Source organism: Convolutriloba macropyga, chromosome 7 (genome assembly GCF_964194025.1).
Source record: "Convolutriloba macropyga chromosome 7, txConMacr16.3, whole genome shotgun sequence".
In the NCBI taxonomy this organism is placed as follows: Eukaryota; Metazoa; Xenacoelomorpha; order Acoela; family Convolutidae; genus Convolutriloba; species Convolutriloba macropyga.
In genome coordinates this window covers 23072874-23097263 of record NC_134474.1, presented here as the reverse complement: position 1 = coordinate 23097263, position 24390 = coordinate 23072874, and the positions used below count along the sequence as shown (strand labels likewise).

Below are 24390 nucleotides of genomic sequence, written 5' to 3'. Positions count from 1 at the left end.
TTCATATCTAGAGATAGAGTTTGTTGTATCAGATAATGCTGGTGGTGTATTTGCTAATAGTGCTAGTATCAGATTAGTTAATAATGGTATAATGGCATTATTTAGTTCAGTTAAACTTGAAACTAGTGGTGGTAGGTCTATTGAATGTATAGATCATTGTCATCCTAATCTATTGATATATAAGTTATTAACTAGTACTGATGATGATTATGAGAGTGATTTTGTTAGAAATCAAGGTAATAGAGTTAGTCATCTCAAAGGTTATCATATTGCTGCAGAACGAAGTCATATGTATATGATGGTTAAGATGAGTGATCTATTTGGGTGAAATATTTAGAAAAGATTTAATGAAAAGAAATAAGAATGATAGAGCTCTATTTAGAGTTCATGCTGGTGCTGATGTAGTAGCTATTGATGGTAATATAGATATTAGAGATATATCGTGGTGTGTACCTAGTGTTGATCCTATTAATGTTAATAGAATTAATGTACAGAAAGGATTAAACAACAAGAATAATATTGATTTTAGTTATTATGAAAGAAAGACATTTTATAAGAACGCGCCCAATGCTACTAACTTCTTATTTGATCTAGGTATGGCAAGTGGTATGGAAAGACCACAATATATAATAATTGGTTTTGAATATAATAATGTTAATGAACAAACTCATGATGCAATTACATTTGATATAATGAATGTTACTGAATGTTATTGTAAGATTGGTATTGAATTTTATGCTGAGGATAGAATGAATATTTATTATGGTACTAATAATTGTAATGAGGCTTTTAAAGAGATAAAGAGATTAATAATTTCAATAAACAATATTATGGATTACCTCATAATATTAAACCATATACAAATCATAGAACAGTCAAAAGTAGTTAAAGAATATATGTATTTGATACTAGATATCAAGATGATCATATAGACCCACAACAAAAACAACTTAGTTTTAAAATTATTGTTGCAGTTACAGATGATATATATGTCATGCATTGGTATTAACTAGAAAGGTTATAAGTGTTAAAAGTGATGGTAATAAGATGGTTTGATATTATATCTTAGTTGTATCTATTGGTATAGTCATTGTCATAGTCATTGTTATAGTCATTGTCACAGTTATTGTTATATTCAATTTTATAGACAAAGACATAGTCAATATCATAGCCAGTGTCTTAGTCAATGACTTAATCAAACTTTTTCCTACTAGTCTTAACAAAACTTTTAGCATAAATAATATCTAGTTTCTTTTTATTCTCTAGAGATAAGCCTCCAGCTTCAGGTTTAGTCCTAGGCTTGAGTTTAGTCTTAGCCTTAGGTAATGGCTTGGATTTAGTTTTATCTTTAGGTTAAGTCTTGGGCTTAACAACAAAGGGATTATACTTTTAACTTCCATTATTATTTTATATATAAACATGATTAACTTTTATAAGCTTAAAACTAATTCTCATTGGGTTTTTACTTTAAAACGAACTAAACTGTTAAAGGGTAATTGTGTTAAATGTAAGAGAAATAAGTCAATGATTGTCAGTGAAGCAACAATAGAAGCTGATGGATTGAAAGATTTCATTAAAAGTGTTGGTAAAGCTACTGTTAACTTTGGAAAGAAAGTTATTAATAATACAGTAAGAGCATTAGAAATAGCAAGTAAAATAGGAAGTACAGCTGCAAATAGAAACCCAAGAGCTGCTTTATCAGCCACAACTGATTTTATCAAATTCGCAACTACTGGTGAAGGTATATAGGTAGTACAGAAAGGTAGAAGGTTATATTTAGGTACTAAAAAAAGATAATTAATTATATTAGAGTTTGATTATTAGAGTTTAAATATAACTATATTAGAGTTTAAATATAACTTTGACTATAGCTCTAGGTATGGTTATGGGCATCGGTATAACTATGGTTAGCCTATGACTATAACTATGACTAGATATATACTATGACTATAACTATGACTAAGACTATAGCTATAACAATAACTATAGGATACATCTAACGGTAAATATTAATGCTAATCTTATTTTTACTAAACATACTATTAAAACTAAACACTAGTAACTTTAGTTTAAAAAAACTTAATTTATTCTTCTTGTTCTCCTTATAATCCTCATATACCTTAACTAATTCATTATACTCATCATTATCTATTTTATTATCATTCATTGATTTAGTATATAGTTTATTAAACTTGTCACTAAACAGTTTACTTAAAATATACATTTGTGAATACTTTATAATTTTCCTTTTTATTTCAGTAATAATTGTTTTCGGTAATTAACCACAAGCAGTTGCTGTAGCAAAAGCTGTAGGTATAGAATAAGGCAAGCCTATGCCCGTTTTTGCAACTGATGTTGATGTTGCAGTTGTTGCTATTGATGAGAACAGTATTTCTGTTATCTCAGCTACGTTAATATAATTTTTATATCTAACTAACTTCTTTTTATAGTTATTAGTTTCAGCTTCATAATCAATTCTAATATCTTTTTCAATTGTATTATTATTATTAAAATTATTATTAGCAAGGATTTTTATCATTGATGTATTGTTCTGAGTAGGAGCTAAGATTAGGATAAACTAAAGGTGTACTGGGTTTAGGTTCTTCCATTTTAATTGACTAAATTATCTTGCTTTAGCGCTAGGTATAATCATGGGCACAGATATAGATATAGATGAAATTATAATCATAGATAGAATTAAAATTACAATCATAATCATAGATATAATTATATTTATAGATAAAATTATAATCATAGATATAAACATAGTCATAACTATATAAAACAACTCTCAATCTTTTTCATTATATCTTCATGATTAAAATCACAATGCATCTCCAGTCTTGCTTTTTCTTTGTTCTCTACTAGCTTACTTTCTAATAATATAGCTATTATATATTGTACTATTGTCTTTTTATTCTTTATAAGGGCTTCATCAACCGCAGAATTAGTCTTTTTATTAATTTCTCTAAATTCTTTTGGACCAGTAGTGAACATATCATCTAGGTGAATGTCAGTAATATTCTGATTAAACGTATTTTTATCAATCTCTAGTTTTAATTGATTGTACTTAGAGATGGTATTACCAACAACTTAATTACAAAAGTTAACAGTATTTGTAACTTCATTTGCCGATTTATTAAACTCATTAATTAGTTCTTCATTAACCTGTATTTTGTTTAGTTGTTAGCTTTTAGATGTAACTTTATCAAAGTCACCTTTTGATAGTTCAGTTATATTTTTACTTAAACTGTCTATTTTATTAGAAGAGGATAATAAGTTATTGTCACAATACTCTTTATTAACAACATCTTTTTCATCTATGGGTTGGTGTACATTTGTAATTTTTCAGGTATCATTCATGTCAATATTATCGTCATCTTCTAAGAAAAATTGACTGGCCTTTTTTGTTGTTAGATTATTAGTTATTGCTGATCCGAGAAGCGGGTTCCTCGATTGTTCTTTAGCCTGTTTGAATCTATTTCTTGTCGTCTTCGTATTTGTGTACAGAAAGATTTAAATTTAATGATTCCAAAACCTTATTATTCGATTCAAATTAAAACTCGCATTTTAATAGTTCCTGTTCATAGTATTACCTCATATTATCTCTCCGTTCATATCTTTTATTTTATATGTTGGCGGTTTTGTTTTTAAAACTTCATTAACTTTAAACAATTCTCTATTTCATCTAGAAGTGTAACCTTTAGAGAAAATGTTGCGTTTGTCAGCATTCCTAACAAAATCGCCCACTTTAAGTTGGGCGTAGCCAGGTTTACCTTTTGGTTCAATCTTGATAGAAGTAGGTATAAAACATCTAACTTTATCAGGATTATTAGAAGCATCAACGGGTGTCATATTAATTGTTGAATGAACGTTATTATTATATTTTACAACAACTTCATTTAATATGTTTACCCAATAACCATTACCATTGATGAACATTTGTTTAATAATTAAGTGTGATAATGTTCTATTAAATATCTCTATGAATACGGCCTTTGAATCACTCTAAGTATAATATGATTCGATCCGGGAACCAGCTTCGCCGATTTCATATTCTTTAAGTAAAGATTTAATTATTCTATTGTAAAAATCACTACCTCTATCTACCCATAATGTTTCTGGTTTTCGTCCTTCTGATAAGATTGTTTTAAAACCACTAGTGTTAGGTAAACCGGGTTTTTTCTTCAACAGAATAGCCTAACATATTTTGTGAATATATCTATAACTGTTAATCTACACTTATAATTATTATTGTATTTACTTAGAGATGACTTATCAATTAAATCAGCTGACCATGTTTCAGCTTTATATAGTGCTATTATTCCTTCTCTTCTAATCTTTGTTATTTGAGGACTGAATACTTTTTTAGCTTGTAGTTCTCGTTTTTCCACCATTATTTATTTACCATAATAAAAAACAAAATTGTCTTGTTATTCTTGATTATTATAATATTCATAGATAATAGATTTTTAGATTTATTTAACATTTCATCATATAATCCATCATGCCCAGCTTTTGTTTCTGGTATAAGTAATTAGACTATCTGCGAAGTTACAGCTATGGTTGTCGAGTTTATCTTTAGTTAAACCCCTGCCATAGTTTTTTTCTTTATCCTCTCATATACGTTTTATTGTTCTATATCTACTGCTTCTCTTATCACCTTTTCCTATATCATATCCAATATCAAATAAAAACTTTTCTTTTTTTTCATCTTCATCGATATCACCATATTTCGGTTAGTGAAAAATTTAATGAACCCATTGGAAAATTCATATTTATTATCCTTAACTATATATGAATTTTCTTGATAAGTTACTTTAACACCATTCTTTAATTGAGGGTTAGATTGCATTGTCCTTAAATTAATAATATGAGCAGTGTCTTTATCTACTATAATTCCTGGCTTATCTCGGGCTTCCTCTACAGCTTCATTAGACTTCATTAATGCTTCATTAGATTTAATTATTGCTTCATTAAACTGCGAACGGGCTTGCTGGATCATCTTAGCTTGTTTATCTAACTCTTGATTTTGCCAATCTAGTGCTCTTAATGTTTTTTCGTTGTTTGTATTTAAAGTTTTAATTAGAGGATCAAATAACCTTCCATTTCTCCAGGATATTCTTTTTGTATTAATTAATCTTCAATTCTATTATTTCTGTTTTCTTTTTCCAGTTTATTTAATTCTACAGGTTTATCTAGCTTAGTAACTTTTTATTTGTTATGATAAAAAATTAAGATGATGTAACATAGGCGAAGCCGCTGAAATCATTATATAGTTTAATGGCAGCTTCAATTAACTCTCTATCATCATTAATGGCTAGTTCTAGAATATTTTTAACCAATCGGTTTTTATCTAAATCTAATGATGTGGCAATAAGTTTACTTACTAGATCTCTTTTGAATAGATATAGATTCTCATCATGAGGATAGCTTTTAATATTATTTACATAGAATTTTTTGTATCATCAATATTATTCAGACTTCTTTTATTAGTTTTAATGGCTGACTTCTTATCCCTGTCATTTTGTATTCTACATTTCTTTCTTTATTATCCATTATTGCATTATAGCAGCCTTCATGTTTGCCATTTTTTTCCCTCTTTATTCCTTTCTCTTTTACTGTTCCATTATCAAACGCGCTCTGCCCGTGGGTAACCAAGCTATAGGTCTTTGGTTTTAATACTATGAATTCTTCTATCTCTCTATATTGGTTTATCATATTGATTTATTTTGTTATAAAATTCGATTATAGTGTAACTATTATATCTAATTACATCATTACATGTGGGTTTACTAACAGCTTCAAGTATCTGATAATCATCTGTTAGAATCTTAGCTTCTAAATACTTTAATGGAGTCTCACAACCTCTAACAAATAGGGAATTTTTCATTAATTTGAATATATCTTTCTCAGCCTCAGTCTTAGCTTCTGCTCTCATTTTAGTATTGAGTTCGATATAATCATTAATAATATAGTCTTTTTTGAATATAAATATTCTATGATCTTTAGTAACCTTTATATCCATCTTAACAACAAATTTTAACATTCTCCAATGTATTGGATATTTATATTTTTTATTTTGATCTAATATTTGTTTCTCACTTTTTGAAGAAGTTGGAGGTCTTTGTTTATATCCTTGTTCATTATTCTCTAATTCTCTCCTATAAGGTAGTAATTGAAAGTTACTTGTTCTATCTTTACATTCAGTATATTCTAAATCACAGATGAGCCAGTAGCCATAAACGCTATCATCTGGAGTGTTTAATGCTTCGTCAAGAGTTGTTTTAGTAAAGCTGAAGTCTTTATATGGCAGCTTTCGCATTAATGCTTACCCGTATAAGATATTAGCATCAAGGTACCATTTAGATCTTAGACTTTGACTTTGACTTTGACTTTAACTTTGACTATGACTATGACCTTGACTTTGACTTTGACTATTAATAGATCTATTGCCCATAAAACCGCATATACCACCTCTTATTGCACTAATTAAACCTTTTAGCATTTGTTCATCTTTTATTGTTTCTAATTCAACTTCACTTAGTTTTAGGAAACAATCAGAGCTGAAACAAGGTAGACTGATATAATGCAGAGGATTGTGTTTATATATGTCTCTGTTTAATTTAACAAATAGATTGAAGCAAGGTTCTATTATCCTTACATCATTCTCCATATACTCTAGTGTTAATTTTTTACCTTTTTTCATACTATTACTTCTATTAAACTCATCAACTTCAGATTGAGGCGGCAACTTATTTGTTAGCGATGATCTAAAGTCTTCTATTGATAGATTGTTCATTTTCTTATCCTAGCTATTCTCATATTTAAAGTACTCAGAAGGATATAATATTTTACTTTTAACTTGGTAAACATTTGCCATTTTATCTAGAGACATTGTCATAAAATTGTAACTGTCTATAAACTTTAGTGTGCCCACTCTAAACATTCTAGCTTTATCATTAGTATTAGGTAATACATCAACTCTTCTCTTATTATTATTTTGATTAAAAAATTCATTAAAAAATAGATTAAAGTCGTTGCCTTTACCATTATTAAATATAACTGGAAGGAAATTTTGTTGTTTATAGTTTAAGTTGCAAATTTTACATGCAGGGCCTCTATACTTGCCAGTTTGGTGGGAGTGATCTCTAACTTTAATAATGCAAGGTTTATTACAACTATGACATGTGTTATTGGTATCATCATATAATTTATCTTCTTCATTAAATACATGGTGTTGTGTAACTTGAAATTATTCTCAGTTTCTATTTCCAATAGATCTTTGACATAATCTTTGATACAGTCTGGACCAAAAGATGATTTGTAAATTCCATTATCAGGGGCTTCGTCATTGGTCCCCCAACTAAAGCCAACGGCAATACGTACATGGTCAGATATTTTATATATATTATCGTCAATCTTTTTATTAATTCTGTCCATATAACATTCAATATCGCTATAGATGACATTCTTCACTTTTTGATGTTTGTAATGGTTCTTGAATTTGATTTTTTTTTTAAATTGGGACATAAAATCTTTGGTTTGGTTTGTGTGCAGCATTCATGGGTTTCATATTTTTGTGGAGTGGCAAACCAAAGAGAACAATTATCACAAAACCAATACTTTGCATATTTAGTATTAGGTCTTTCCAATAATACTTCTATATTTTTAATTAAAGCGGCGTGTTCATCCCATACTAGTATTCTTACAATTTTACGATCTTTGACAAAGTTTGAACATTTTTTAAATATTTCCACTTTAGTATTGTCTTCAGTTAAAGGTGGGTAAAACCAAATGTTGATGTTGTATTTATTCTGCTTTCTTGTTAAATAATCATAAGTGCTTTTATTATCTTCCCATTCATCAACTAGGTTGTTTATGTATTTACTTTCTCTAGTTGCATGATCAGCTGCAGGGAATAAAGCAGCTGTAATACATAATCGTAAGCAGTTAAATTTATTGATTCTAATATTTAACATCGTTTTTGTTTTGCTTCTTAGTCCGGGTGGTAGTTCAGTTTAAGATCCTAATGATGGCTTATTTTTTTCTATGTTTAATTACACGTCTGTTATTCCAATAATTTCGTAATTGTAATCATAATCTTCATATGTTTTTTTAACATGTTCAAGCCATTGGTTTAGATTCAGTCGATGATCTTTAGTCATATATTCATCAGTTCTAAAGTTTATTTTAATAGCCTTTGGGGGTCCTGGTTTAAAGCTCTTCTTCGTCATCATCGGGAGTTCTCTTTATATATACACAATTAGCAGTGACCTTATATTAATAGGATTTAAATAGTTTAAACTCGTCTAATATAAAATCTATTGGCTCATTAACATCTTTGATAAAACTGTCATCAGATTTAGTAATATATAACTGTCTTTGATTGAAGCTTGATTTAATGTAAAAAATGTTATCTTGAGCTACGTTTTCTCTCCACTGTTTATTCATGTGTTCAGCCCTAGTTTCAAGTTCAATTTAAGACCCAACTTAGTATGGGGGCTGGGGGTAAAGCCCCTTTAGATTCATGTAAAAACTTTTAGGAACGAGAATGTAGTTATCTTCTTCAGGGTATTACACTGTGTCCATGTTTTCAGGTATGGGTTTAGGTTTAGGTTAGTGAAGTGCAAGCCTTGTTACACCAACTGGTGGTGGGGCACTTTTAGGCTTGGGTTATTGAGGTGAAGCCGTCTCAGCTTCATCAAGATCCATAATCATATCCCTGGTTCTTTTCTTGTGACCACTCGATAAAGTGTGTTTGAAAAAATCCTTAATCGAATTCAAAGATAAATTACAGGTATCTCAGAAGTTTATATTGCTGTTTGTAGGGTGAGACAAGGTGCACTTTATTAGAGAAAATTACGGAAAATTTTTTTTCGAAAATGAAAAATGAAGCGTGATAAGTGTAAAATTAAGCCTTGGAAGGAGTGTTGTGAAAATTGTTAAGAATTTGAATATAATTGTTATGTATGTGGGAATGTAGTCAAAATAAAATATTATATTAAACATTTAGAAAAACATTATGATAATCCGGGCCAATATCTAGAGTGTAATATGTGTAAAGTTTATACGCATATTTTTTCTGTAGGTTTAGAAATGGAAGATGCAGATTGTGCATTTATCGTAACAGATACATATACACACACATACCAAAGATAGATTCAAGGAAAATGAAGAAGCAAGATTTAGTATAAAAGTTTAGAGTTAAGCTATTATTAGGCAGGAGAGGGAAAAAGGGGCATCTATCCAGCCAAAAATGAATGCCCGATAGGGTTGAGTTTTTGGCTTGGATAGCACCTTTTTCCCACTACTGGTGATTGTTGAAAAGATCTGTTTAATTACTAATAACAAGAGATACAATCAAGTTTAGCGCTAATGCCGCCACAATTCCAACAATGAAGCCGCACACCCAACCCGGTGCATCGTTTCCCGGAAATCCCAGTGGGATTCCCGGAAATCTTGCTTATACTTACTAATCCCACAATTCCCAGCGAGAAACTTGCCTATGCGTACGTTTCCCGCTTTTTCCCGCTGGGAAACTTGCGTTCACTTCTCATTCCGGTTATTCCCGGAAAATTAGTAAAGATCTCAGTGGGAAAAAATCAAGAAAAACGGGAAGAATTGCGGGGAAAAAACGGGAAACGTGGGAAAATAAAAAAAAAACAGAAACTTAGCATTTTTTTTATAGAAGTAGTAATAGTAGTAGTAGTAGTAGTAGTAGTAGTAGTAGTAGTAGTAGTAGTAGTAGTAGTAGTAGTAGTAGTAGTAGTAGTAGTAGTAGTAGTAGTAGTAGTAGTAGTAGTAGTAGTAGTAGTAGTAGTAGTAGTAGAGGTAGCCATTATGGAAATTGGTCCAAAAATGGTCCAATTTCCATAATTGGCCCTGCAGAACCCCACCCAATTTCCAGTGCCCAATTTCCATAAAAATTTCCGTACCCAGTCTCCATAAATTCTTTGGTCAATTTCCATACACAAATCAGGGCCATTTTCCATTTTAACCGAGTCCCCAATTTCCATCGGAGGTCCTATGACTTCGCTGACTAGAATGGAAATTGGGTAGCGCCAAAATTGATTGGTCAGTTGTTCATAAAAGCTCATAAAAACACTTATGCTGATAGATATAGCTATCACTTTGATTTTGTTCGAATTTTTGTGACCGCACTGATTTGTTTTTTTTTTTCAAATCTGGCCAATTTGTAAGGCACAGTTGCTAGCGCTAATAGTGTTTTGGTTGACGTTTTTTATTCAATAGTTATGAAGATTAAACTGGAAAGCTTGCTATTTGCACTGATTTTTCGAGAATTTTAACATCGATTCATTTTTCTTCTTTCTGAAACTCTTTGTCTAAATTTTTGTTCTCTGGAATGATCAAATTTTCTTCTCAAAAACTTTGTGAAAAAGTATTGTTGGTAAGTCTTAACTTTTTTTAGCTGGTTTTTGCGAACTATCAATTGTGCTCTCATTAACTTTCGCCCTGAAACGTTTTGAGAATGTACATAATTTTGCTGGAAACAATATGCAAGCAATTTCTCCGAATTGCAAATAGAGATTTTTATAGATGCAGTTCACTCACTTTTAGTGGAATATTCATCAAAGAATAGGTGACGACCCTTTCAAGACATTGAACTCTGGTCAGATCATCGTTTAACCTAAGGCCATTTCATCAGACCATAGTGCAACCCAGGAAAAAGTTTGATCATAGTGCGATTCAAAAGACCTCTGACCAGACCAACGTGAGACGCAAAGCGTTCTGATCAGACCTCAGTACAACGCTCAGACCGTAGTGCTACCCAAGAGTTGGTGCAACCATAATGCGACCAAAAAGCATGTGTTCAACTTTTGGGCGGCCCAATTTTTTGTGCAACTTTCGACCGACCAAAAATTCGTGCGACTTTCTACCGAACAAAATTTGTGCGATCATCGTGCGATAAAACATTGGAAATACATAAAATTCAACCTAGTCAAGGACTTATTCAAATGAATTGAAGCTCTAGAGTGGAATGTAACTGTCTGAGTACAGTCTGAGAGGGAAAGATTTTTTGACTTAGGTGGTATACCAAACAAGTACACGATACGTTGTCAAATTTCGCGCTCAAAAAACTGCTATGTAGTGTTTCAACATAAATTGCTTATCAACTTAGTCAAGGACTTATTCGAATGAACTGAGGGTCTGGGGAGGCTTGTCACTGTCTGAGTACAGTCTGATAGAGAAAGAGTTTTTGCCTGGGTAGTATACAAAAAATGTACTCGATAAGTTCTCAATTTTCGCGCTCAAAAAATTGCTATGTAGTGTTTCAACATAAAATGCTTTTCAACCTAGTCAAGGACTTGTTCAAATGAACTGATGGTCTGGGGAGGAATGTCAATGTCCAAGTACAGTCTGATAGAGAAAGAATTTTTGCCCTAGGGGATATACACGAAAAAAGTACTCGATACGTTGTCAAAGTTCGCGCTCAAAAAATCGCTATATAGTGTTTCAACATAAATTGCCTTTGAAACTAGTCAAGGACTCATTCAAATGAACGGAGGGTCTAGGGAGGTGTTTCACTGTCCAAATACAGTCTGATAGAGAAAGAATTTTTGACCTAGGTGGTAAACAAAAAAAAGTACTCGACGCGTTGTCAAACTTCGCGCTAAAAAGCTCGCTATATAGTGTTTCAACACAAATTGGTTTTCAACCTAGTCAAGGACTTTTTCAAATGAATTGATGGTCTAAGGAGGATTATTACGGTCCAAGTACAGTCTGAGAGTGAAAGAATGAGCTATGTCTCGTTTTGATTGGTTTAGTATTGCAGAAGTTATTAACATTTTTTGACCTCGAACCTCCGGAATTGACCACATGCTCACTGCTCGATCTTCAATTTTTCTTCAATCAGAGTGTTTATGTTGATAACCGCTGGATATGAGTTACAATATCATCGTATCAAACTTTTAAGACTATGTTGAACGTTTTCGGTGTGCTGTTCGGGAAACTATAACTGAACGAGCGTTTGGTACCAATTAAAAAAAGGGCTTGGTGACTGAATGCTCGGTGGCTTTGGTTTCCTAAGTACTTAATAGAAACACGTCGTGATATATACGATTTTAAAGCCCGTTTCATGTTCAATGTAATTTCTTTCGTTTTGATGGGTTTAGTATTGCAGAAGTTATTAACAGTTTTCGACCTCGAACCTCCAAAAATGACCACATGCTCACTGCTTTAACTTAAATTTTTCTTTAATCAGAGTGTTTATTTTGATAACCGGTTAATATGAGTCACCATTTCATTGTACGAAACTCTTAAAACTATGGTGAACGGTTGCATTAAAACAGTTGTAAGGCATGATCAGGCAGATTTTTCAATTAGTGACTAAAAGTTTAAGTGATCGCAAAAAAACAGGATCTGAATGTTTTGCAGTTTTTCACTATTTTCTTTCAATTGGCAACCAAAATTAGTGACCAATAGCGCATTCTCTCTCGTGCATGCCAGTCTTCTATTGAGGTGTTAGTGTAAGTCCTGAAAATTATTTTTGGAAAGTTTTTCAAGATTGAATGCTGAAAAAGCTCTTATCTTTTCTCAAATATTAATGGCTGAGTGGTGCTTTGAGCAATTGAACAAGTTTTTCGGCGTGCGTTTTGTGTTTTCTAGACACTATTTAGGTTTTTGAAGCTAATTGTATCAAACAATGGGATTAATTCAACAATTTTTCTTTTTTCACGATTTTATCTATTTTCTGTGGATATTGTTTTATGTCAAAATAGACAAAACATCATAACATTCATGGTGAGGTGGGGAATTTTTTCCCACCTCAGCATGAAGGTTTGCCGTGACTTAGAACGCCGAAATGGACCAGAAGTACTCCTACAACTACCCCGCGAACGCTATTTCACGTTGTTTTACAACGGTTCCGGAGATTTTGGGCATCGCTGAAAGCCCAAAAATTGGGGTATAAATTAGTATTTTGTTAATAACTTCTAAAGTACTGAACCAAATTAAACGGGAGTGGTCCCATTTTGTTGGCACTGAACCCCTATTGCTTGCACTTTTTAGTTGGTTTCTCAAATCGGCCTGATCAAAAAATTGTTTATGATTAAATTTGAAAAAAGTCGAGTTTTCGGGCTACTCTGGGTGACCCAAATTTCGGTACAACAAAAAACGCGATTTACCCAACAAATAATAGTGTTTTAGAATCCTCAGTTAATGGGGAGTATCGCCATATATATTTTATATGGTATTTTATGTAGTTGAGATATTCAATTTTGGCTCTGAATAGCTGTCACCTCGCTTTTTTGGGCATTTAGTACGGTACCTTATAATTGCTATAACTCCTCGCAGAATGTACCGATTGGGTTCATTTTTTAATATGATACGTATCTCAAGCAGTGCTACAAACTGAACTAAGGGTGTTTATTTTGGTTCAGCCGTTTTAGAGAAATTGGCCAGTAAACTTGCCCTCGGTGTTAGTACCAGAAGCGGTTGACACCATCCGTTGACACCATCCGTTGACACCATCCGTTGACACCATTATTGACACACCTTGAAGCCTCGAACTATGTTACAAATCTTAGTGTTTTAGAATACCCAGTTAGTGGGGAGTCTCCCCATGTATATTTTGTATGCAGTTTATGTAGTTCGGGTGGTGAATTTTAGCGACCCATGAGCCTCGTAGAGTGAACCGATTTTCGATCTGTTTGTTGATTTGAACTCAGCTTGAGCCGTACTTGAATCCCTGTAAATGGCGTTTTGTTTTTTTCGGCCGTTTTTGAGAAATTGGCCAGGACACATACCCCCATTTTCACCAATTCGTGTCCGTTACTTTTCGGGTATGTACATGTGAGACCAACAAAAAAGACGAATTTAGCCCCGCAAATTAGTTCTTTAGACTCCCCTGATAATGAGGATTCTCCTCATATATGTTTTATAGGGCATTTTTTGTATTTCAGAAGGTCAATTTTATCTCTGAAAGTGGTGTACCTGTCTTCTAAGGTCATTTGGTACGGTACCTTTTTTGTGCTATAACTCCTCGAAGAAGGCACCGATTGGGCTCTTTTTTTGATATGATGCGTATCTTAAGCAGTGCAACAAACTGTACAAAAGGCGTTTTTTTTTTGTTCAGCCTTTTTGGAGAAATTGGCCAAGAAACTTGGCCTCATTTCGACCTCCTGAGGAGATTAACACCAAATTGACAGACAGTAAAGACAGCTTTTCTTCTTCTTTCAGATTGTTGTTTGTTCAAAAACTGTGTATAAAATTTCTTTGGAACATCTGGAACGTGCCTGGATTGGTTAATGTAAGTTTTTTAATGAAATTTAGAGTTGTAAATTAGAGATCGAGCACATGAGTCCTTGAAAAAGTGGTCATACTGAGCGAATGCTCATCGGCTTTGATTTCCCGTGTACTTAACAGTAACACGTTGTAGTATATATAGTTTAAAAGCTTATTTCAGCGTCAATGTAATGAGCTATGTCTCGTTTCGTTTCCTTCAGTAGTTTAAAAGTTATTAACGATTTCCGACCTCAAACTTTCGGAAATGACCACATGCTAACTGCTCGATCTTTAATTTTTCATTGATCAGACGTTTAATGTTGATAACCGGTTAATATGAGTTACAATATCATCGTATCAGACTTTTAAGACTAAATAGAACGTTTTTGGTCTGGCCTTCGGGAAACTATAACTGAACGAGCGTTCGGTACCAATTGAGAAAAGGGCATGGTGACTGAATGCTCTGTGGCTTTGATTTCATAAGTACTTAACAGAAACAGGTCGTGATATATATGATTTTAAAGACCATTTCATGCTCAATCTAATGAGCTATGTCTCGTTTTGATTGGTTTAGTATTGCGGAAGTTATTAACAATTTTCGACCTCGAACCTCCGGAAATGACCACATGCTCACTGCTCGATCTTCAATTTTTCTTCAATCAGAGTGGTTATGTTGATAACTTGTTAATATAAGTTACAATAACATTGTGTAAAACTTTTAAGACTATGGTGAGCGTTTTTGGTGTGCTTTTCGGTAAACTAAAATCGAACGAGCGTTTGGTACCAATTGAAAAAAAAGACATGATGGCTGAATGTTCTGTGGCTTTGATTTCCTAAGTACTTAGCAGAACTTAATCAAATCAATTGAGGGTCTAGAGAGGAGTGTCAAGGTCCGAGTACAGTCTGAGATTGAAAGAATTTTTGACCTAGGTGGTATACGAAAAAAGTACTCGGTACGTTGTCAAATTTCGCGCTGAAAAACTCGCTATATAGTGTTTCAAAATAAATTGCTTTTCAACCTAGTCAAGGACTTGTTCAAACGAATTGAGGGTCTAGGGAGGAGTGTCCCTGTCTGAGTACAGTCTGAGAGTAAAAAAGTTTTTGACCTAGGTGGTATACGAAATAAGTACTCGATAGGTTGTCAAATTTCGCGCTCAAAAATTGCTATATAGTGTTTCAACATAAATTGCTTTTTAACATAAACAAGGACTTATTCAATTGATTTGAGGCTCTAGAGAGGAGTGTCAAGGTCCAAGTACAGTCTGAGAGTGAAAGAATTTTTGACCTAGGTGGTATACGAAAAAAGTACTCGATACGTTGTCAAATTTCGCGCTAAAAAAACTCGCTATGTAGTGTTTCAATATAAATTGGTTTTCAACCTAGTTAAGGACTTATTCAAATGAATTGAGGGTTTAGAGAGGAGTGTCAAGGTCCAGTTACAGGCTGAGAGTGAAAGAGTTTTTGACCTAGGTGGTATACGAAAAAAAGTACTCGGTACGTTGTCAAATTTCGCGCTGAAAAACTCGCTATGTAGTGTTTCAACATAAATTTCTTTTCAAGCTAGTCAAGGACTTGTTCAAATGAATTGAGGGTCTAGGGTGGAGTGTCACTGTTTGAGTACAGTCTGAAAGGGAAAAAATTTTTGACCTAAGTGGTATACGAAAAAAGTACTCGATACGTTGTCAAATTTCGCGCTCAAAAACTCGCTATATAGTGTTTCAACATAAATTTCTTTTCAACCTAGTCAAGGACTTGTTCAAATGAATTGAGGGTCTAGAGAGGAATGTCAAGGTCCGAGTACAGTCTGAGAGTGAAAGAATTTTTGACCTAAGTGGTATACGAAAAAAATACTCGATACGTTGTCAAATTTCGCGCTAAAAAAACTCGCTATGTAGTGTTTCAACATAAATTTCTTTTCAACCTAGTCAAGGACTTGTTCAAATGAATTGAGGGTCTAGGGTGGAGTCTCACTGTTTGAGTACAGTCTGAAAGGGAAAAAATTTTGATCGAGGTGGTATACGAAAAAAGTACTCGATACGTTGTCAAATTTCGCGCTCAAAAACTCGGTATATAGTGTTTCAACATAAATTGCTTTTTAACATAGTCAAGGACTTTTTCAAATGAATTGAGGGTCTAGAGAGGAATCTCAAGGTCCAAGTACAGCCTGAGAGTGAAAGAATTTTTGACCTAGGTGGCATACGAAAAAAGTACTCGATACGTTGTCAAATTTCGCGCTAAAAAAACTCGCTATGTAGTGTTTCAACATAAATTGGTTTTCAACCTAGTTAAGGACTTATTCAAATGAATTGAGAGTTCAGGGAGGAGTGTCACGGTCCAGGTACAGGCTGAGAGTGAAAGAGTTTTTGACCTAGGTGGTATACGAAAAAAATACTCGATACGTTGTCAAATTTCGCGCTAAAAAAACTCGCTATGTAGTGTTTCAACATAAATTTCTTTTCAACCTAGTCAAGGACTTGTTCAAATGAATTGAGGGTCTAGGGTGGAATCTCACTGTTTGAGTACAGTCTGAAAGGGAAAAAAATTTTTGATCGAGGTGGTATACGAAAAAAGTACTCGATACGTTGTCAAATTTCGCGCTCAAAAACTCGCTTTATAGCGTTTCAACATAAATTGCTTTTTAACATAGTCAAGGACTTTTTCAAATGATTTGAGGGTCTAGAGAGGAATGTCGTCAAGGTCCGAGTACAGTCTGAGAATGAAAGAATTTTTGACCTAGGTGGCATACGAAAAAAGTACTCGATACGTTGTCAAATTTCGCGCTAAAAAAACTCGCTATGTAGTGTTTCAACATAAATTGGTTTTCAACCTAGTTAAGGACTTATTCAAATGAATTGAGAGTTCAGGGAGGAGTGTCACGGTCCAGGTACAGGCTGAGAGTGAAAGAGTTTTTGACCTAGGTGGTATACCAAAAAAGTACTCGGTACGTTGTCAAATTTCGCGCTGAAAAGCTCGCTATATAGTGGTTCAACATAAATTTCTTTTCAACCTAGTCAAGGACTTGTTCAAATGAATTGAGGGTCTAGGGTGGAGTGTCACTGTTTGAGTACAGTCTGAAAGGGAAAAAATTTTTGACCTAGGTGGTATACGAAAAAAAATACTCGATACGTTGTCAAATTTCGCGCTAAAAAAACTCGCTATGTAGTGTTTCAACATAAATTGGTTTTCAACCTAGTTAAGGACTTATTCAAATGATTTCAGGTTCTAGGGAGGAGTGTCACGCTCCGAGTAGAGTGTGAGAGTGAAACAATTTTTGACCTAGGTGGTATACGAAAAAAGTACTCGATACGTTGTCAAATTTCGCGCTCAAAAACTCGCTATATAGTGTTTCAGCATAAATTTCTTTTCAACCTAGTCAAGGACTTGTTCAAATGAATTGAGGGTCTAGAGAGGAATGTCAAGGTCCGAGTACAGTCTGAGAGTGAAAGAATTTTTGACCTAAGTGGTATACGAAAAAAATACTCGATACGTTGTCAAATTTCGCGCTAAAAAAACTCGCTATGTAGTGTTTCAACATAAATTTCTTTTCAACCTAGTCAAGGACTTGTTCAAATGAATTGAGGGTCTAGGGTGGAATCTCACTGTTTGAGTACAGTTTGAAAGGGAAAAAAAATTTTTGATCGAGGTGGTATACGAAAAAAGTACTCGATACGTTGTCAAATTTCGCGCTCAAAAACTCTCTTTATAGCGTTTCAACATAAATTGCTTTTTAACATAGTCAAGGACTTTTTCAAATGATTTGAGGGTCTAGAGAGGAATGTCAAGGTCCGAGTACAGTTTGAGAATGAAAGAATTTTTGACCTAGGTGGCATACGAAAAAAGTACTCGATACGTTGTCAAATTTCGCGCTAAAAAAACTCGCTATGTAGTGTTTCAACATAAATTGGTTTTCAACCTAGTTAAGGACTTATTCAAATGAATTGAGAGTTCAGGGAGGAGTGTCACGGTCCAGGTACAGGCTGAGAGTGAAAGAGTTTTTGACCTAGGTGGTATACGAAAAAAGTACTCGGTACGTTGTCAAATTTCGCGCTGAAAAACTCGCTATATAGTGGTTCAACATAAATTTCTTTTCAACCTAGTCAAGGACTTGTTCAAATGAATTGAGGGTCTAGGGTGGAGTGTCACTGTTTGAGTGCAGTCTGAAAGGGAAAAAATTTTTGACCTAGGTGGTATACGAAAAAAAGTACTCGATACGTTGTCAAATTTCGCGCTAAAAAAACTCGCTATGTAGTGTTTCAACATAAATTGGTTTTCAACCTAGTTAAGGACTTATTCAAATGATTTCAGGTTCTAGGGAGGAGTGTCACGCTCCGAGTAGAGTCTGAGAGTGAAAGAATTTTTGACCTAGGTGGTATACGAAAAAAGTACTCGATACGTTGTCAAATTTCGCGCTAAAAAAATCGCTATATAGTGTTCTAACATAAATTGCTTTTCAATCTAGTCAAGGACTTATTCAAATGAATTGAGGGTCTAGGGAGAAGTGTCACGGTCCGAGTAGAGTCTGAGAAGGAAAGAATTTTTGACCTAGGTGGCATACGAAAAAGTACTCGATACGTTGTCAAATTTCGCGCTCAAAAAATCGCTATATAGTGTTTCAACATAAATTGCTTTTCAACCTAATCAAGGACTTATTCAAATGAATTGAGGGTCTTGGGAGGAGTGCCACTATCCGAGTACAGTCTGATAGAGAAAGAAATTTTGACCTAGTTGGTATACAGAAACAGTGCTCGATACGTTGTCAAATTTCGCGCTAAAAAACACTCTATTTAGTGTTTCAACAAAAATTGGTTTTCAACCTAGTCAAGGACTTATTCAAATGATTTGAGGTTCTAGGGAGAAGTTTTACGGTCCGAGTAGAGTCTGAGAGTGAAATAATTTTTGTTCTAGGTGGTATACGAAAAAAGTACTCGATACGTTGTCAAATTTCGCGCTCAAAAAATCGCTATATAGTGTTTCAACATAAATTGCTTTTCAACCTAATCAAGGACTTATTCAAATGAAATGAGGGTCTTGGGAGGAGTGCCACTATCCGAGTACAGTCTGATAGAGAAAGAAATTTTGACCTAGTTGGTATACAAAAACAGTGCTCGATACGTTGTCAAATTTCGCGCTAAAAAACACTCTATTTAGTGTTTCAACAAAAATTGGTTTTCAACCTAGTCAAGGACTTATTCAAATGATTTGAGGTTCTAGGGAGAAGTTTCACGGTCCGAGTAGAGTCTGAGAGTGAAAGAATTTTTGACCTAGGTGGTATACGAAAAAAGTACTCGATACGTTGTCAAATTTCGCGCTCAAAAGATCGCTATATAGTGTTTCAACAAAAATTGGTTTTCAACCTAGTCAAGGACTTATTCAAATGATTTGAGGTTCTAGGGAGGATTGTCACGGTCCGAGTAAAGTCTGGAAGTGAAAGAATTTTTGACCTAGGTGGTATACGAAAAAAGTACTCGGTACGTTGTCAAATTTCGCGCTGAAAAACTCGCTATATAGTGTTTCAACATAAATTGCTTTTCAACCTAGTCGAGGACTTGTTCAAATGAATTGAGGGCCTAGGGAGGAGTGTCGCTGTTTGAGTACAGTCTGAAAGGGAAAAATTTTTGACCTAGTTGGTATACTAAAAAAGTACTCGATACGTTGTCAAATTTCGCGCTCAAAAAATCGCTATATAGTGTTTCAACATAAATTGCTTTTCAACCTAGTCAAGGACTTATTCAAATGAATTGAGGGTCTTGGGAGGAGTGTCACTATCCGAGTACAGTCTGATAGAGAAAGGATTTTTGACCTAGTTGGTATACAAAAAAAGTGCTCGATACGTTGTCAAATTTCGCGCTAAAAAACTCGCTATTTAGTGTTTCAACATAAATTGGTTTTCAATCTAGTCAAGGACTTATTCAAATGATTTGAGGTTCTAGGGAGAAGTTTCACGGTCCGGGTAGAGTCTGAGAGTGAAAGAAATTTTGACCTAGGTGGTATACGAAAAAAGTACTCGATACGTTGTCAAATTTCGCGCTCAAAAAATCGCTATATAGTGTTTCAACATAAATTGCTTTTCAACATAATCAAGGACTTATTCAAATGAATTGAGGGTCTAGGGAGGAGTGTCACTATCCGACTACAGTCTGATAGAGGAAAAAGTTTTTGACCTAGTTGGTATACAAAAAAGTGCTCGATACGTTGTCAAATTTCGCGCTAAAAAACTCGCTATTTAGTGTTTCAAAATAAATTGGTTTTCAACCTAGTCAAGGACTTATTCAAATGATTTGAGCTTCTAGGGAGGAGTGTCACGGTCCGAGTAGAGTCTGAGAGTGAAAGAATTTTTGACCTAGGTGGTATACGAAAAAAGTACTCGGTACGTTGTCAAATTTCGCGCTGAAAAACTCAATATATAGTGTTTCAACATAAATTGCTTTTCAACCTAGTCAAGGACATGTTCAAATGAATTGAGGGCCTAGGGAGGAGTGTCGCTGTTTGAGTACAGTCTGAAAGGGAAAAAATTTTTGACCTAGGTGGTATGCGAAAAAAAGTACTCGATACGTTGTCAAATTTCGCGCTAAAAAAATCGCTATATAGTGTTCTAACATAAATTGCTTTTCAACTTAGTCAAGGACTTATTCAAAAGAATTGAGGGTCTAGGGAGGAGTGTCACTATCCGAGTACAGTCTGATAGAGAAAGAATTTTTGACCTAGTTGGTACACAAAAAAGTGCTCGATACGTTGTCAAATTTCGCGCTAAAAAACTCGCTATTTAGTGTTTCAAAATAAATTGGTTTTCAACCTAGTCAAGGACTTATTCAAATGATTTGAGCTTCTAGGGAGGAGTGTCACGGTCCGAGTAGAGTCTGAGAGTGAAAGAATTTTTGACCTAGGTGGTATACGAAAAAAGTACTCGGTACGTTGTCAAATTTCGCGCTGAAAAACTCAATATATAGTGTTTCAACATAAATTGCTTTTCAACCTAGTCAAGGACTTATTCAAATGAATTGAGGGTCTTGGGAGGAGTGTCACTATCCAAGTACAGTCTGATAGAGAAAGGATTTTTGACCTAGTTGGTATACAAAAAAAGTGCTCGATACGTTGTCAAATTTCGCGCTAAAAAACTCGCTATTTAGTGTTTCAACATAAATTGGTTTTCAATCTAGTCAAGGACTTATTCAAATGATTTGAGGTTCTAGGGAGAAGTTTCACGGTCCGGGTAGAGTCTGAGAGTGAAAGAAATTTTGACCTAGGTGGTATACGAAAAAAGTACTCGATACGTTGTCAAATTTCGCGCTCAAAAAATCGCTATATAGTGTTTCAACATAAATTGCTTTTCAACATAATCAAGGACTTATTCAAATGAATTGAGGGTCTAGGGAGGAGTGTCACTATCCGAGTGCAGTCTGATAGAGGAAAAAGTTTTTGACCTAGTTGGTATACAAAAAAGTGCTCGATACGTTGTCAAATTTCGCGCTAAAAAACTCGCTATTTAGTGTTTCAAAATAAATTGGTTTTCAACCTAGTCAAGGACTTATTCAAATGATTTGAGCTTCTAGGGAGGAGTGTCACGGTCCGAGTAGAGTCTGAGAGTGAAAGAATTTTTGACCTAGGTGGTATACGAAAAAAGTACTCGGTACGTTGTCAAATTTCGCGCTGAAAAACTCAATATATAGTGTTTCAACATAAATTGCTTTTCAACCTAGTCAAGGACATGTTCAAATGAATTGAGGGCCTAGGGAGGAGTGTCGCTGTTTGAGTACAGTCTGAAAGGGAAAAAATTTTTGACCTAGGTGGTATGCGAAAAAAAGTACTCGATACGTTGTCAAATTTCGCGCTAAAAAAATCGCTATATAGTGTTCTAACATAAATTGCTTTTCAACTTAGTCAAGGACTTATTCAAAAGAATTGAGGGTCTAGGGAGGAGTGTCACTATCCGAGTACAGTCTGATAGAGAAAGAATTTTTGACCTAGTTGGTACACAAAAAAGTGCTCGATACGTTGTCAAATTTCGCGCTAAAAAACTCGCTATTTAGTGTTTCAAAATAAATTGGTTTTCAACCTAGTCAAGGACTTATTCAAATGATTTGAGCTTCTAGGGAGGAGTGTCACTATCCGAGTACAGTCTGATAGAGAAAGAAATTTTGACCTAGTTGGTATACAAAAACAGTGCTCGATACGTTGTCAAATTTCGCGCTAAAAAACACTCTATTTAGTGTTTCAACAAAAATTGGTTTTCAACCTAGTCAAGGACTTATTCAAATGATTTGAGGTTCTAGGGAGAAGTTTCACGGTCCGAGTAGAGTCTGAGAGTGAAAGAATTTTTGACCTAGGTGGTATACGAAAAAAGTACTCGATACGTTGTCAAATTTCGCGCTCAAAAGATCGCTATATAGTGTTTCAACAAAAATTGGTTTTCAACCTAGTCAAGGACTTATTCAAATGATTTGAGGTTCTAGGGAGGATTGTCACGGTCCGAGTAAAGTCTGGAAGTGAAAGAGTTTTTGACCTAGGTGGTATACGAAAAAAGTACTCGGTACGTTGTCAAATTTCGCGCTGAAAAACTCGCTATATAGTGTTTCAACATAAATTGCTTTTCAACCTAGTCGAGGACTTGTTCAAATGAATTGAGGGCCTAGGGAGGAGTGTCGCTGTTTGAGTACAGTCTGAAAGGGAAAAATTTTTGACCTAGTTGGTATACTAAAAAAGTACTCGATACGTTGTCAAATTTCGCGCTCAAAAAATCGCTATATAGTGTTTCAACATAAATTGCTTTTCAACCTAGTCAAGGACTTATTCAAATGAATTGAGGGTCTTGGGAGGAGTGTCACTATCCGAGTACAGTCTGATAGAGAAAGGATTTTTGACCTAGTTGGTATACAAAAAAAGTGCTCGATACGTTGTCAAATTTCGCGCTAAAAAACTCGCTATTTAGTGTTTCAACATAAATTGGTTTTCAATCTAGTCAAGGACTTATTCAAATGATTTGAGGTTCTAGGGAGAAGTTTCACGGTCCGGGTAGAGTCTGAGAGTGAAAGAAATTTTGACCTAGGTGGTATACGAAAAAAGTACTCGATACGTTGTCAAATTTCGCGCTCAAAAAATCGCTATATAGTGTTTCAACATAAATTGCTTTTCAACATAATCAAGGACTTATTCAAATGAATTGAGGGTCTAGGGAGGAGTGTCACTATCCGAGTACAGTCTGATAGAGGAAAAAGTTTTTGACCTAGTTGGTATACAAAAAAGTGCTCGATACGTTGTCAAATTTCGCGCTAAAAAACTCGCTATTTAGTGTTTCAAAATAAATTGGTTTTCAACCTAGTCAAGGACTTATTCAAATGATTTGAGCTTCTAGGGAGGAGTGTCACGGTCCGAGTAGAGTCTGAGAGTGAAAGAATTTTTGACCTAGGTGGTATACGAAAAAAGTACTCGGTACGTTGTCAAATTTCGCGCTGAAAAACTCAATATATAGTGTTTCAACATAAATTGCTTTTCAACCTAGTCAAGGACATGTTCAAATGAATTGAGGGCCTAGGGAGGAGTGTCGCTGTTTGAGTACAGTCTGAAAGGGAAAAAATTTTTGACCTAGGTGGTATGCGAAAAAAAGTACTCGATACGTTGTCAAATTTCGCGCTAAAAAAATCGCTATATAGTGTTCTAACATAAATTGCTTTTCAACTTAGTCAAGGACTTATTCAAAAGAATTGAGGGTCTAGGGAGGAGTGTCACTATCCGAGTACAGTCTGATAGAGAAAGAATTTTTGACCTAGTTGGTACACAAAAAAGTGCTCGATACGTTGTCAAATTTCGCGCTAAAAAACTCGCTATTTAGTGTTTCAAAATAAATTGGTTTTCAACCTAGTCAAGGACTTATTCAAATGATTTGAGCTTCTAGGGAGGAGTGTCACGGTCCGAGTAGAGTCTGAGAGTGAAAGAATTTTTGACCTAGGTGGTATACGAAAAAAGTACTCGGTACGTTGTCAAATTTCGCGCTGAAAAACTCAATATATAGTGTTTCAACATAAATTGCTTTTCAACCTAGTCAAGGACATGTTCAAATGAATTGAGGGCCTAGGGAGGAGTGTCGCTGTTTGAGTACAGTCTGAAAGGGAAAAAATTTTTGACCTAGGTGGTATGCGAAAAAAAGTA

General features: G+C 34.3%; 1 protein-coding gene across 1 annotated transcript in view; it reads right to left on the bottom strand.

Moving 5' to 3' along the window:
• LOC142342984 (uncharacterized) overlaps window positions 1-24390 on the bottom strand; it is a 102129-nt gene that overhangs the window by 18234 nt on the left and 59505 nt on the right. The window lies entirely within an intron of this gene.